Source organism: Arachis stenosperma, chromosome 2 (genome assembly GCF_014773155.1).
Source record: "Arachis stenosperma cultivar V10309 chromosome 2, arast.V10309.gnm1.PFL2, whole genome shotgun sequence".
NCBI lineage: Eukaryota > Viridiplantae > Streptophyta > Magnoliopsida > Fabales > Fabaceae > Arachis > Arachis stenosperma.
The window spans coordinates 90,779,328-90,794,656 of record NC_080378.1 but is presented as its reverse complement, the minus strand read 5'-3'; the positions used below and the strand labels follow the sequence as shown (position 1 = coordinate 90,794,656).

Below are 15,329 nucleotides of genomic sequence, written 5' to 3'. Positions count from 1 at the left end.
TCAAGAGTTTTATGCCAATGCATGGATCACTAGGTACCATGATCAAAGTATGAACCCGAGTCCAAAGAATTATCTCACAATGGTTCGAGGAAAATACTTAGATTTTAGTCCGGAAAATGTGAGGTTGGCGTTCCACTTGCCCATGATGCAAGGAGATGAACGCCCCTACACTAGAAGGGTCAACTTTAATCAAAGGTTGGACCAAGTCCTCATGGACATATGTGTGGAAGGAGCTCAATGGAAAAGAGACTCCAAAGGCAAGCCAGTTCAACTAAGAAGACTGGACCTCAAGCCTGTGGCTAGAGGATGGTTGGAGTTCATTCAACGCTCCATCATTCCCACTAGCAACCGATCTGAAGTTACTGTGGATCGGGCCATCATGATGAGCGGATAATTTGTATACTTTTTGGCATTGTTTTTAGTATGTTTTTGATATGATCTAGTTAGTTTTTAGTATATTTTTATTAGTTTTTAGTTAAAATTCACTTTTCTGGACTTTACTATGAGTTTGTGTGTTTTTCTGTGATTTCAGGTATTTTCTGGCTGAAATTGAGGGATCTGAGCAAAAATCTGATTCAGAGACTGAAAAGGACTGCAGATGCTGTTGGATTCTGACCTCCCTGCACTCGAAGTGGATTTTCTGGAGCTACAGAAGCCCAATTGGCGCGCTCTCAACGGCGTTGGAAAGTAGACATCCTGGGCTTTCCAGCAATATAGGATAATCCATACTTTGCCCAAGATTTGGTGGCCCAAACCGGCGTTCAAAGTCACCTCAAGAAATCCCAGCGTTAAACGCTGGAACTGGCACCCAAATGGGAGTTAAACGCCCAAACTGGCACCAAAGCTGGCGTTTAACTCCAAGAAGAGTCTCTACACGAAATTTGCTTCATTGCTCAGCCCAAGCACACACCAAGTGGGCCCGGAAGTGGATTTTTATGTCATTTACTCATCTATGTACTAGTTTTCTATAAGTAGGACCTTTCACTATTGTATTTTAACATCTAGAACATCTTGGTAGCTATCTTTGAGTTTTATGCTATCTTAGATCATTGGGAGGCTGGCCATTTGGCCATGCCTAGACCTTATGCTTATGTATTTTCAACGGTAGAGTTTCTACACACCATAGATTAAGGTGTGGAGCTCTGCTGTACCTCGAGTATTAATGCAATTACTATTGTTCTTCCATTCAATTCCGCTTGTTCTTTATCCAAGATATCACTTGTTCTTCAACATGATGAAGGTGATGATTGACGCCCATCACCATTCTCACCCATGAACAAGGTGACTGACAACCATTCTTGTTCTACGAGCATATGAGGCTTAGTGAATATCTCTTGGATTCTTCGGAATCTTCGTGGTATAGGCAGGACCTGATGGCAGCATTCAAGAGAATCCGGAAGGTCTAACCTTGTCTGTGGTATTCTGAGTAGGATTCAATGATTGAATGACTGTGACGTGCTTCAACCTGTAACCTACTGGGCGTTAGTGACAGACGCAAAAGAGTTATTCTATTCCGGTAGGGGAGGGAACCAAACCGGTGATTGGCAGCACTGTGACAGAGTGTGTGCATTAGCTTTCACTGCGCGGATGGGAGGTAGCTGCTGACAACAGTGAGACCCTACACGAGCTTGCCATGGAAAGGAGTAAGAAGGATTGGATGAAGACAGTAGGAAAGCAGAGGGACGGAAGGGAAGGCATCTTCATATACTTGTCTGAAGCTCTTACACCAATGATATACATAAGTATCACTATCCTTATCTTCTATGTTATTTTCGTTCATCACCATATACATCTGAGTTTGCCTGACTAAGATTTACAAGATGACCATAGCTTGCTTCAATACTAACAATCTCCGTGGGATCGACCCTTACTCACGTAAGGTTTATTACTTGGACGACCCAGTGCACTTGCTGGTTAGTTGTGCGAAGTTGTGTAATGCCATGGTATTGAGCCACCAAGTTCTTGGAGCCATTACCGGGGATTATTTGAGTTGTGAAAAAGTATTGTTCAAAATTTTGCGCACCAAGTTTTTGGCGCCGTTGCCGGGGATTGTTCAAGTTTTGAGCAAGCTTTTGGTCCGGTGACATCAGTGCCAAAATCCGGCAACAGCACCAAGTTTTTGGCGCCGTTGCCGGGGATTGTTCAAGTTTTGAGCAAGCTTTTGGTAACATCAGTGCCAAGATCTGGCAACAACATCGAGTTTTTGGTGTTATTGCCCGGGATTGTTTAGGCTGGACAACTGACGGTTCATCTTGTTGCTTAGATTAGGTATTATTTTTTTCGAAATTCTTGAAGATGAATTCTAGAGTTTCATGATGATTTGTTGAAATCTGGCTGGCTGAGAAGCCATGTCTAATCTGATTGGACCGAGGTTTCAACTTATCACCACAAGAGCTTGTTGATTCTCATCAATTTTGCTCTTGGAGCAGTGATCTGCTAAGATTTGGCTGACCTCTGGTCATGTCTAGTGTTTTGGACCAAAGCTTTCTTTGAAAGCTTGGCTGGCTGTGAAGCCATGTCTAATTCCTGGACCGGAGTCTTAGACTAGCACTACACTGATTCCTGGAATTCTCATTAAGAATTTTGATACCTTTTCCTACTTAATTTTCGAAAAACACACAAAAATTACAAAATCAAAAAGACCAAAAATATTTGATGTTTCTTGCTTAAGTTTAGTGTCTCATCCTAAGTTTGGTGTCAAATGCATGTTTTTGTTATAATTTTCGAATCCATGCATATATTTCTTTGTTTTGATCTTTGAATTCTATTGACTTGAAGTATTTTGTGTGTCTCATATGCATTCTCATATTGTTAGTGTCAGTAGTATACAAACTGCTAAGTTTGGTGTCTTGCATGCATTGCTAATTGATTCATTTTGCATTTTGATTATTAAAAAATCTAAAAATATTTTTAATTTGTGTCTTTTCAAGTCAATGATACAAAGAATTGAAGATTTAGAACATACTGCAGAGGAATTATACAGAAAAAGCTGAGCATTCAAAAATGCCCAGTGAAGAAGGCAGACTGGCGTTTAAACGCCAGCCAGGGCACCTGGTTGGGCGTTTAACGCCCAAAGAGGTAGCATTTTGGGCGTTTAACGCCAGGATGGTGCTAGGGGGAAGATTTTGTTTTCAAAATCAATTTTTTTTAAGTTTTCAAAGTTTTCCAAAATCAAATCTTTTTCAAATCATATCTTTTCAATCAAATGTTTTCAAAATTAATTTCTTTCCTTTTTCAAAGATACTTACTTACAATTAATGATTTGATTGAAACATCACAAGATTGTTACCTTTTCTGTTGAGAAAGGTTTAAATGTTTCAAATCATATCTTTTCTTGTTAGGTAAGTCATTAATTTTTAAAATCAAATCTTTTTAAAATTGTTTTCAAATCATATCTTTTAAAATTGTTTTCAAATCATATCTTCTCAATCACATCTTTTTAAAACCATAACTTTTCAATTAAATCTTTTTAACCACATCTTTTTCAAATTAGTTTTCAATCAAATCTTTTTAATTTCTAATTTCAAAATCTTTTTCAAAAATCACTTGATTTCTTTTTCACCTTTAATTTTCGAAAATTATCAATCAAATTTTCAAAATGTTTTTAAAATCTCTTAATTGAATTTTCGAAAATTCTCTTCCCTCCTTCCCACATCCTTCTATTTATGGAGTACCACTCTTTCTAAATGCACAATTCGAACCTTATCTAATTAAAGTTCGAATTCATCTTCTCCTTCTTCTTTCTATTTCTCTTTTCCTCTGACATCTCAAGGAATCTCTATACTGTGACATAGAGGATTCCACACTTTCTGTTTCTCTTCTCTTTCATATGAGCAGGAGCAGAGACAAAGGCATTCTTGTTGAGGCTGATCCTGAACCTGAGAGAACCTTGAAGCGAAAGCTAAGAGAAGCCAAAACACAACTCTCTTTAGAGCACCTGACCGAATTCTTCAAGGAAGAAGAACAAATGGCCGCCGAAAACAACAACAATGCAAACAATGCAAGGAAGGTGCTTGGTGACTTTACTGCACCTACTCCTGATTTCTATGGGAGAAGCATCTCTATCCCTGCCATTGGAGCAAACAACTTTGAGCTTAAGCCTCAATTAGTTTCTCTAATGCAACAGAATTGCAAGTTTCATGGACTTCCAATGGAAGATCCTCATCAGTTTTTAGCTGAGTTCTTGCAAATCTGTGACACAGTCAAGACTAATGGGGTTAACCCTGAGGTCTACAGACTGATGCTATTCCCTTTTGCTGTAAGAGACAGAGCTAGAATATGGTTGGATTCTCAACCTAAAGAAAGCCTGGACTCTTGGGAAAAGCTAGTCAATGCCTTCTTGGCAAAGTTCTTTCCACCACAAAGATGGAGTAAGCTTAGAGTGGAAGTCCAAACCTTCAGACAGAAGGATGGAGAATCCCTCTATGAAGCTTGGGAAAGATACAAACAATTAATCAGAAGATGTCCCTCAGACATGCTTTCTGAATGGAGCATCATAGGTATTTTCTATGATGGTCTCTCTGAACTATCCAAGATGTCTTTGGATAGCTCGGCTGGAGGATCTCTTCATCTGAAGAAGACGCCTGCAGAAGCTCAAGATTGATTGAAATGGTTGCAAATAACCAATTCATGTACACTTCTGAAAGGAATCCTGTGAACAATGGGACTAGTCAGAAGAAAGGAGTTCTTGAGATTGACACTCTGAATGCCATATTGGCTCAGAACAAGATATTGACTCAACAAGTCAATTTGATTTCTCAAAGTCTGTCTGGAATGCAAAATGCACCAAACAGTACTAAGGATGCTTCATCTGAGGAAGAAGCTTATGATCCTGAGAACCCTTCCATGGAAGAGGTGAATTACCTAGGAGAACCCTATGGAAACACCTATAATTCTTCATGGAGAAATCACCCAAATCTCTCATGGAAGAATCAAGAGAGACCTCAACAAGGTTTCAATAATAATGGTGGAAGAAACAGGTTTAACAATGGTAAACCTTTTCCATCATCTTCTCAGCAACAGACAGAGAGCTCTAAGCAGAATACCTCTGACTTAGCAACCATGGTCTCTGATCTAATCAAAACCACTCAAAGTTTCATGACTGAAACTAGATCCTCCATTAGGAATTTGGAAGGACAAGTGGGTCAGCTGAGCAAGAAAATTACTGAACTTCCCCCAAGCACTCTCCCAAGTAACACTGAAGAAAATCCAAAAGGAGAGTGCAAAGCCATAAATATGGCCGAATTCTGGGAGGAAGAAGAGGCAGTGAACGCCACTGAGGAAGGCCTCACTGGACGTCCACTGGCCTCCAATGAGTTCCCTAATGAGGAACCTTGGGAATCTGAGGCTCAAACTGAGACCATAGAGATTCCCTTGGACTTACTACTGCCTTTCATGAGCTCTGATGAGTATTCTTCCTCTGAAGAGGATGAGTATGTCACTGAAGAGCAAGTTGCTAAATACCTTGGAGCAATCATGAGGCTGAATGACAAGTTATTTGGAAATGAGACTTGGGAGGATGAACCCCCTTTGCTCACCAAAGAACTGGATAACTTGTCTAGGCAGCAATTGCCTCAAAAGAGGCAAGATCCTGGGAAGTTTTCTATACCTTGTACCATAGGCACCATGACCTTCAAGAAGGCCTTGTGTGACTTGGGGTCAAGTGTAAACCTCATGCCCCTCTCTGTAATGGAGAAATTAGGGATCTTTGAGGTGCAAGCTGCAAAAATCTCACTAGAGATGGCAGACAACTCAAGAAAACAAGCCTATGGACTTGTAGAGGATGTTCTGGTTAAGGTTGAAGACCATTACATTCCTACTGATTTCATAGTCCTAGAGATTGGGAGGTGCATGGATGAATCCATCATCCTTGGCAGACCCTTCCTAGCCACAGCAAAGGCTGTGATTGATGTTGATAGAGGAGAGTTGATCATTCAAGTGAATGAAGAATCCTTGGTGTTTAAGGCCCAAGGATATCCCTCTGTCATCATGGAGAAGAAGCATGAAGAGCTTCTCTCAAAGCAGAGCCAAACAGAGCCCCCACAGTCAGACTCTAAGTTTGGTGTTGGGAGGCCACAATCAAACTCTAAGTTTGGTGTTGGGAAGTCCCAACACGGTTCTGAGCATCTCTGAGGCTCCATGAGAGTCCTCTGTCAAGCTAATGACAGTAAAGAAGCGCTTGTTGGGAGGCAACCCAATGTTTTATAATTAATTATTTTCTTTTGTTATTTTATCTTTTTTATAGGTTGATGATCATAAGAAGTCACAAAAACAATGAAAAAAGCAAAAACAGAATGAAAAACAGGAAGAGAAACAGCACACCCTGGAGGAAGATGCTGCTGGCGTTTAAACGCCAGTCAGCCTAGCTGTTGGGCGTTTAACGCCCAGTCTGGCACCATTCTGGGCGTTTAACGCCAGAAAGGGGCACCAGACTGGCGTTAAACGCCAGTAAAGGGCAAAAACCTGGCGTTAAACGCCAGGAATGGGCACCAGCCCGGCGTTTAACGCCAGAAAAGGCTCAAAACGTGGATTTTGATGCCATTTGGTGCAAGGATGCCTTTTCCTTGACACTACAGGATCTGTGGACTCCACAGGACCCTACCATCACTCTCTCTCTTCTTCCCCCATTCACCAATCACCTCAACACCTCTTCCCCAAAAACCCCTCACCTATCAAATCCCATCTTTCTCTTCACCACTCACATCCATCCTTCATAAAACCCCACCAACCTCACCCTTCAAATTCAAACCACTTTCCCTCCCAAACCCACCCTCAAATGGCCGAACCCTCATCCCCCTCTTTCCTATATAAACCCCTCTTTACCCCTTCATTTTCCCACTACCTAAACACCACTTCTCCCCCTCTTTGGCCGAATACACCACCATCTCCCTCCTCCTCATTTCTTCTTTTTCTACTCTCTTCTTTCTTCTTTTGCTCGAGGACGAGCAAACATTTTAAGTTTGGTGTGGTGAAAGCGTTGCTTTTTCGTTTTTCCATAACCATTTATGGCATCCAAGGCCGGAGAAACCTCTAGAAAGAGGAAAGGGAAGGCAAAGGCTTCCACCTCCGAGTCATGGGAGATGGATAGATTCCTCTCAAGGGTGCATCAAGACCACTTCTATGAAGTTGTGGCCTTGAAGAAGGTGATCCCCGAAGTCCCCTTTTCACTCAAAAAGGGTGAATATCCGGAGATCCGCCATGAGATCCGAAGAAGAGGTTGGGAAGTACTTACCAACCCCATTCAACAAGTCGGAATCTTGATGGTTCAAGAGTTCTATGCCAATGCATGGATCACCAAGAACCATGACCAAAGTGTGAACCCGGATCCAAAGAATTATCTTACTATGGTTCGGGGGAAATACTTGGATTTTAGTCCGGAAAGTGTGAGGGTGGCGTTCAACTTGCCTATGATGCAAGGAGATGAGCATCCTTACACTAGAAGGGTCAACTTTGATCAAAGGTTGGACCAAGTCCTCACAGTCATATGTGAAGAGGGCGCACAATGGAAGCAAGATTCAAGAGGAAAGCCGGTCCAATTGAGAAGGCATGACCTCAAACCCGTGGCTAGAGGATGGTTAGAGTTCATACAACGCTCAATCATTCCCACTAGCAACCGGTCCGAAGTTACCATAGACCGGGCCATCATGATTCATAGCATCATGATTGGAGAAGAAATAGAGGTTCATGAGGTTATAGCCCAAGAACTCTATAGGGTGGCGGACAAGACCTCTACCTTGGCAAGGTTAGCCTTTCCTCACCTCATTTGTCACCTCTGTTATTCAGTGGGAGTAGACATAGAGGGAGACATCACCATTGATGAGGACAAGCCCATCACTAAGAAAAGGATGGAGTACACAAGAGATCCCACTCATCATGAGATCCCTGAGATTCCTCAAGGGATGAATTTTCCTCCACAAGACTATTGGGGGCAACTAAACACCTCCCTAGGAGAGTTGAGTTCCAATATGGGACAACTAAGGGTGGAGCACCAAGAACACTCCATTCTCCTCTATGAAATTAGAGAAGAACAAAGAATCATGAGAGAGGAGCAACAAAGGCAAGGAAGAGACATTGAGGAGCTCAAGCACTCCATAGGACCTTCAAAAGCAAGGAAGAGCCGCCATCACTGAGGTGGACCCATTCCTTGATTTCCTTGTTCTTTATTCCTTTGTTTTTCGAATTTTAGTGCTTTATGTTATCCATGCTTGTGTCTTATGATCATTAGTATCTTAGTGTCTATGCCTTAAAGTTATGAATGTCCTATGAATCCATCACCTTTCTTGAATAAAAATGTGCTTAATTGAAAAAGGAAGAATTGCATGAATTTTGAATTTTATAATAGTTTAATTATTTTGATGTGGTGGCAATATTTTTGTTCTCTGAATGTATGCTTAAACAGTGCATATGTATCTTGAATTTGTGGTTCATGAATGTTGGCTCTTGAAAGAATGATGAAAAAGGAGACATGTTATTGAGGATCTGAAAAATCAATAAAATGATTCTTGAAGCAAGAAAAAGCATTGCTATTCAAAAAAAAAAAAAACCGAAAAAAAAAAGAGAAAACGAAAAAAAAAATAATAATAATAATAATAAGAGTTGTGATCCAAGGCAAATAAGAGTGTGCTTAAGAACCCTGGACACCTCTAATTGGGGACTTTAGCAAAGCTAAGTCACAATCTGAAAAGGTTCACCCAATTATGTGTCTGTGGCATGTATGTATCCGGTGGTAATACTGGAAAGACAGAGTGCTTTGGGCCACAGCCAAGACTCAATAAATAGCTATGTTCAAGAATCATCATACTTTACTAGGAGAATCATTAACACTATCTGGATTCTAAGTTCCTAAAGAAGCCAACCATTCTGAATTTCAAAGGATAGATTGAGATGCCAAAACTGTTCAGAGGCAAAAAGTTAAAAGCCCCGCTCATCTAATTAATACTGATCTTCACAGATGTTTTTGGAATTCATTGCATATTCTCTTCCTTTTATCTTATTTGATTTTCAGTTGCTTGGGGACAAGCAACAATTTAAGTTTGGTGTTGTGATGAGCGGATAATTTGTATACTTTTTGGCATTGTTTTTAGTATGTTTTTGATATGATCTAGTTAGTTTTTAGTATATTTTTATTAGTTTTTAGTTAAAATTCACTTTTCTGGACTTTACTATGAGTTTGTGTGTTTTTCTGTGATTTCAGGTATTTTCTGGCTGAAATTGAGGGACCTGAGCAAAAATCTGATCCAGAGACTCAAAAGGACTGCAGATGCTGTTGGATTCTGACCTCCCTGCACTCGAAGTGGATTTTCTGGAGCTACAGAAGCCCAATTGGCGCGCTCTCAACGGCGTTGGAAAGTAGACATCCTGGGCTTTCCAGCAATATATGATAGTCTATACTTTGCCCAAGATTTGATGGCCCAAACCGGCATTCAAAGTCACCTCAAGAAATCCCAGCGTTAAACGCTGGAACTGGCACCCAAATGGGAGTTAAACGCCCAAACTGGCACCAAAGCTGGCGTTTAACTCCAAGAAGAGTCTCTACACGAAATTTGCTTCATTGCTCAGCCCAAGCACACACCAAGTGGGCCCGGAAGTGGATTTTTATGTCATTTACTCATCTATGTACTAGTTTTCTATAAGTAGGACCTTTCACTATTGTATTTTAACATCTAGAACATCTTGGTAGCTATCTTTGAGTTTTATGCTATCTTAGATCATTGGGAGGCTGGCCATTTGGCCATGCCTAGACCTTATGCTTATGTATTTTCAACGGTGGAGTTTCTACACACCATAGATTAAGGTGTGGAGCTCTGCTGTACCTCGAGTATTAATGCAATTACTATTGTTCTTCCATTCAATTCCGCTTGTTCTTTATCCAAGATATCACTTGTTCTTCAACATGATGAAGGTGATGATTGACGCCCATCACCATTCTCACCCATGAACAAGGTGACTGACAACCATTCTTGTTCTACGAGCATATGAGGCTTAGTGAATATCTCTTGGATTCTTCGGAATCTTCGTGGTATAGGCAGGACCTGATGGCAGCATTCAAGAGAATCCGGAAGGTCTAACCTTGTCTGTGGTATTCTGAGTAGGATTCAATGATTGAATGACTGTGACGTGCTTCAAACCTGTAACCTACTGGGCGTTAGTGACAGACGCAAAAGAGTTATTCTATTCCGGTAGGGGAGGGAACCAAACCGGTGATTGGAAGCACTGTGACAGAGTGTGTGCATTAGCTTTCACTGCGCGGATGGGAGGTAGCTGCTGACAACAGTGAGACCCTACACGAGCTTGCCATGGAAAGGAGTAAGAAGGATTGGATGAAGACAGTAGGAAAGCAGAGGGACGGAAGGGAAGGCATCTTCATATACTTGTCTGAAGCTCTTACACCAATGATATACATAAGTATCACTATCCTTATCTTCTATGTTATTTTCGTTCATCACCGTATACATCTGAGTTTGCCTGACTAAGATTTACAAGATGACCATAGCTTGCTTCAATACTAACAATCTCCGTGGGATCGACCCTTACTCACGTAAGGTTTATTACTTGGACGACCCAGTGCACTTGCTGGTTAGTTGTGCGAAGTTGTGTAATGCCATGGTATTGAGCCACCAAGTTCTTGGAGCCATTACCGGGGATTATTTGAGTTGTGAAAAAGTATTGTTCACAATTTCGCGCACCACATCATGATTGGAGAGGAAGTAGAAGTTTATGAAGTCATCTCCAATGAAATCTACAAAATAGCTGAAAAGCCCTCCACCATGGCAAGGCTAGCTTTTCCTCACCTTATTTGCCATCTATGTTACTCAGCTGGAGTTATCATAGAAGGAGACATCCCCATTGAAGAGGATAAGCCCATCACCAAGAAGAGGATAGAGCAAGCAAGAGAGACCCTCCACGGATCTCAAGAGATGCATGAGGAAGCTCATCATCAAGAAATCCCTGAGATGCCTCAAGGGATGCACTTTCCTCCCAACAACTATTGGGAACAACTCAACACTTCCTTAGAAGATTTGAGCCACAATGTGGAACAATTAAGGGTGGAACATCATGAACACTCCATCATTCTCCATGAAATAAGAGAAGATCAAAGAGCAATGAGAGAGGAGAAACAAAGGCAAGGAAGGGACATAGAAGAGCTTAAGGACATTGTTGGTCCTTCAAGAAGAAGATGCCACTAAGGTGGATTCATTCCTTGTTCTTATTTCTTTTTGCTTTTCGGTTTTTATGTTGTGTTCATTTATGTTTTGTGTCTCTACTTCATGATCATTAGTGTTTAGTAACTATGTCTTAAAGTTATGAATAATTCCATTAATCCTTCACCTCTCTTAAATGAAAAATATTTTTAAATCAAAAGAACAAGAAGTACATGAATTTCGAATTTATCCTGGAATTTAGTTCAATTATATTGACGTGGTGACAATACTTTTTGTTTTCTGAATGAATGCTTGAACAATGCATGTTTTTGATCTTGTTGTTTATGAATGTTAAAACTGTTGGCTCTTGAAAGAATGATGAACAAAGAGAAATGTTATTGACAATCTGAAAAATCTTGAAAATTGATTCTTGAAGCAAGAAAAAGCAGTGAAAAAGCAAAAGCTTGTGAAAGAAAAAAAAAAGTGGCGAAAAAAATAGAAAGAAATAAAGAAAAAGCAAGCAGAAAAAGCCAATAGCCCTTAAAACCAAAAGGCAAGGGTAAAAAGGATCCAAGGCTTTGAACATCAATGAATAGGAGGGCCCAAGGAAATAAAATCCAGGCCTAAGCGGCTAAACTAAGCTGTCCCTAACCATGTGCTTGTGTCATGCAGGTCCAAGTGAAAAGCTTGAGACTGAATGGTTAAAGTCGTGATCCAAAGCAAAAGAGTGTGCTTAAGAGCTCTGGACACCACTAACTGGGGACTCTAGCAAAGCTGAGTCACAATCTGAAAAGGTTCACCCAGTTATGTGTCTGTGGCACTTATGTATCCGGTGGTAATACTGGAAAACAAAGTACTTAGGGCCACGGCCAAGACTCATAAGTAGCTGTGTTCAAGAATCAACATGCTTAACTAGGAAAGTCAATAACACTATCCAAAATTCTAAGTTCCTAGAGAAGTCAATCATTCTGAACTTCAAAGGAAAAAGTGAGATGCCAAAACTGTTCAAAAGCAAAAAGCTACAAGTCCCGCTCATCTAATTATAATTAATATTCATTGATATTTTGGAATTCATAGTATATTCTCTTCTTTTTATCTTAATTGATTTTCAGTTGCTTGGGGACAAGCAACAATTTAAGTTTGGTGTTGTGATGAGCGGATAATTTATACGCTTTTTGGCATTGTTTTTAGGTAATTTTTAGTAAGTTCAAGCTACTTTTAGGGATGTTTTCATTATTTTTTATGTTAAATTCACATTTCTGGACTTTACTATGAGTTTGTGTGTTTTTTTGTGATTTCAGGTAATTTCTGGCTGAAATTGAGGGACTTGAGCAAAACTCTTATAGGAGGCTGACAAAGGACTGCTGATGCTGTTGGAATCTGACCTCCCTGCACTCGAAATGGATTTTCTAGAGCTACAGAACTCCAAATGGCGCGCTCTCAACGGATTTGGAAAGTAGACATCCAGAGCTTTCCAGAAATATATAATAGTCTATACTTTATTCGGGAATTGACGACGTAAACTGGCGCTCAACGCCAGTTCCATGTTGCTGTCTGGAGTTAAACGCCAGAAACACGTCACGACCCGGAGTTGAACGCCCAAAACACGTTATAACTTGGCGTTCAACTCCAAGAAAAGCCTCAGCTCGTGGATAGATCAAGCTCAGCCCAAACATACACCAAGTGGGCCCCGGAAGTGGATTTATGCATCAATTACTTACTCCTGTAAACCCTAGTAGCTAGTTTAGTATAAATAGAACTTTTTACTAGTGTATTAGTCATCTTTGGACCACGTTACATCTTTGGTCTCAGTTTTGCATTACTCTTCATCTGAGGAGGCTATTGATCACGTTTTGGGGGAGGGGGGAGGCTGGCCATTCGGCCATGCCTGAACCTTTCACTTATGTATTTTCAACGGTGGAATTTCTACACACCATAGATTAAGGGTGTGGAGCTCTGCTGTACCTCAAGTTTCAATGCAATTACTACTATTTTCTATTCAATTCTCCTTATTCTTATTCCAAGATATACGTTGCACTTCAACTTGATGAATGTGATGATCCGTGACACTCATCATCATTCTCACCTATGAACGCGCGTGACTGACAACCACTTCCGTTCTACCTTAGGCCGGGCGCATATCTCTTAGATTCCCTAACAGAATCTTCGTGGTATAAGCTAGATAGATGGCGGCATTCATGGGAATCCGGAAAGTCTAACCTTGTCTATGGTATTCCGAGTAGGATTCCGGGAATCCGGAAAGTCTAACTTTGTCTGTGGTATTCCGAGTTGGATTCTGGGATTGAATGACTGTGACGAGCTTCAAACTCCTGAAGGCTGGGCGTTAGTGACAGACGCAAAAGAATCAAGGGATTCTATTCCAACCTGATTGAGAACCGACAGATGATTAGCCGTGCTGTGACAGAGCATAGGACCATTTTCACTGAGAGGATGGGATGTAGCCATTGACAACGGTGATGCCCTACATACAGCTTGCCATGGAAAGGAGTAAGAAGGAATGGATGAATGTAATAAGAAAGTAGAGATTCGAGAGGAGCACACCATCTCCATATGCCTATCTGAAATTCCCACCATGGAATTATATGAGTAACTATTTACTATTTTATTTTCTGTTTATTATTTATTTTCGAACTTATCATAAACCATTTAATTTGCCTAACTAAGATTTACAAGATGACCATAGCTTGCTTCATACCAACAATCTCTGTGGGATCGACCCTTACTCACGTAAGGTATTACTTGGATGACCCAGTACACTTGCTGGTTAAGTTGAACGGAGTTGTGTCCACACATAGCAAAGAGCCATAATAATGATTCCATACAATAACAAAGAGTACTACATTGATGTGATCACAATTTCGTCCACCAGAGCACGTGATGGCTAGTCACTGCTTTCACCCAGGGAAACTCGTATCTCAGATAGGTGAAGTGCAACAATCACAATATCAATAACTCAGCATATATGCATTTACTCTCAACCATACATCAACATTCATCTTAGCCATCCAGCTTAAATTCATGATTCATAGTCAGCCATCCAGCTCATAACATATTCCGCAATCAGCCATAATTCATTATCATACACAGCCATTCCGGCTCATAATATAATAGCACTTCCACCATCTAACATCATCAAATTCATAAGATCATCATTCAAGCCATAAATCACTTTTTTTCAATTCACTTCACTTTGAAATCCAAAAATCAATTCTTTTCAGGCTTGGCTTTAAAATTCCCATTCCTCAAATCATTTTAGGCTCATAAGCCACTTTTACTCAAAGTAGGTTCTCTTTTCAAAACAAAGCCACTCTCAGCATCCTCTTTCCAAAACTTCCAAAACCATGGCAAATTAAAGGCCTTATCTGAAATATTCAAATTCATCCATCCAAAAATAGGATTTTGTAAAAAAAGTTCCTCGGCTGGGTCTCAAGTCTTTAGGGGAGAATAACATAACTCATTTCCTCAAGGTCGCTTAAAATCTTTAAAACCTTGACTTCCTGATTTGAGTAATAAAAATAGAATCTAAGCCAAACCGAGTCCTGTAATCAATTACTTCTTTCAAAATCATTTCCTTTACTTAAACAAACTAGCTTCAATTCCATGATTAAATCTAAAGCGTTTCAAACTGCTTGAAAAATCATTTTTGTTTTGCTAAACCAGAATTCAAAGGATACTTTGAAGCTTATCTAAAACATCAAAAAAAAATAGATTTATCAATCGAAACCCAAATTCTTTTAAAGTCTCGAAAACTCCTCCAAGTGACAATCTTTAAGTTAAATAAAGAAAAACATAAACCCTTTTCACCTTTTAAAACAGCCTTAAAGTATAATTCTCTTTCGAATGACTTACACCCAAAAACATACTATTTTTCTTAGGAAATAAGGGGAAATCATAATCCTCTTTTCAATAATTCTTTTCAAAGCGTAACTTCATCGCTTTCATAATTGATCCAAGTAAAGATAATAAAAAGTCTTAAATTCACAATCCTCTTCAAGGGGTTCAAAACCAAATCAATTCAAAATCAAGTTGTTTCCAAAGATGCATCGTGTTCATGTTTCAAGAACACCAAATCAAATTCAAATCAATTCTTAACAGAATAAACTCGATTTCAAGCTTTTATAAATTAACTTTAAAGAAGCATTTCAAGAACTATCCGTTTCACAAAAC

At 40.0% G+C, this 15,329-nt stretch overlaps 1 non-coding gene across 1 annotated transcript; it reads right to left on the bottom strand.

The window, feature by feature from the left end:
* Window positions 1-4,372: 4,372 nt before the first annotated feature.
* LOC130964459 (small nucleolar RNA R71) lies at window positions 4,373-4,480 on the bottom strand. The gene has a single exon (XR_009080553.1). It is a non-coding gene; the product is annotated as a small nucleolar RNA R71 (small nucleolar RNA).
* Window positions 4,481-15,329: the final 10,849 nt, after the last annotated feature.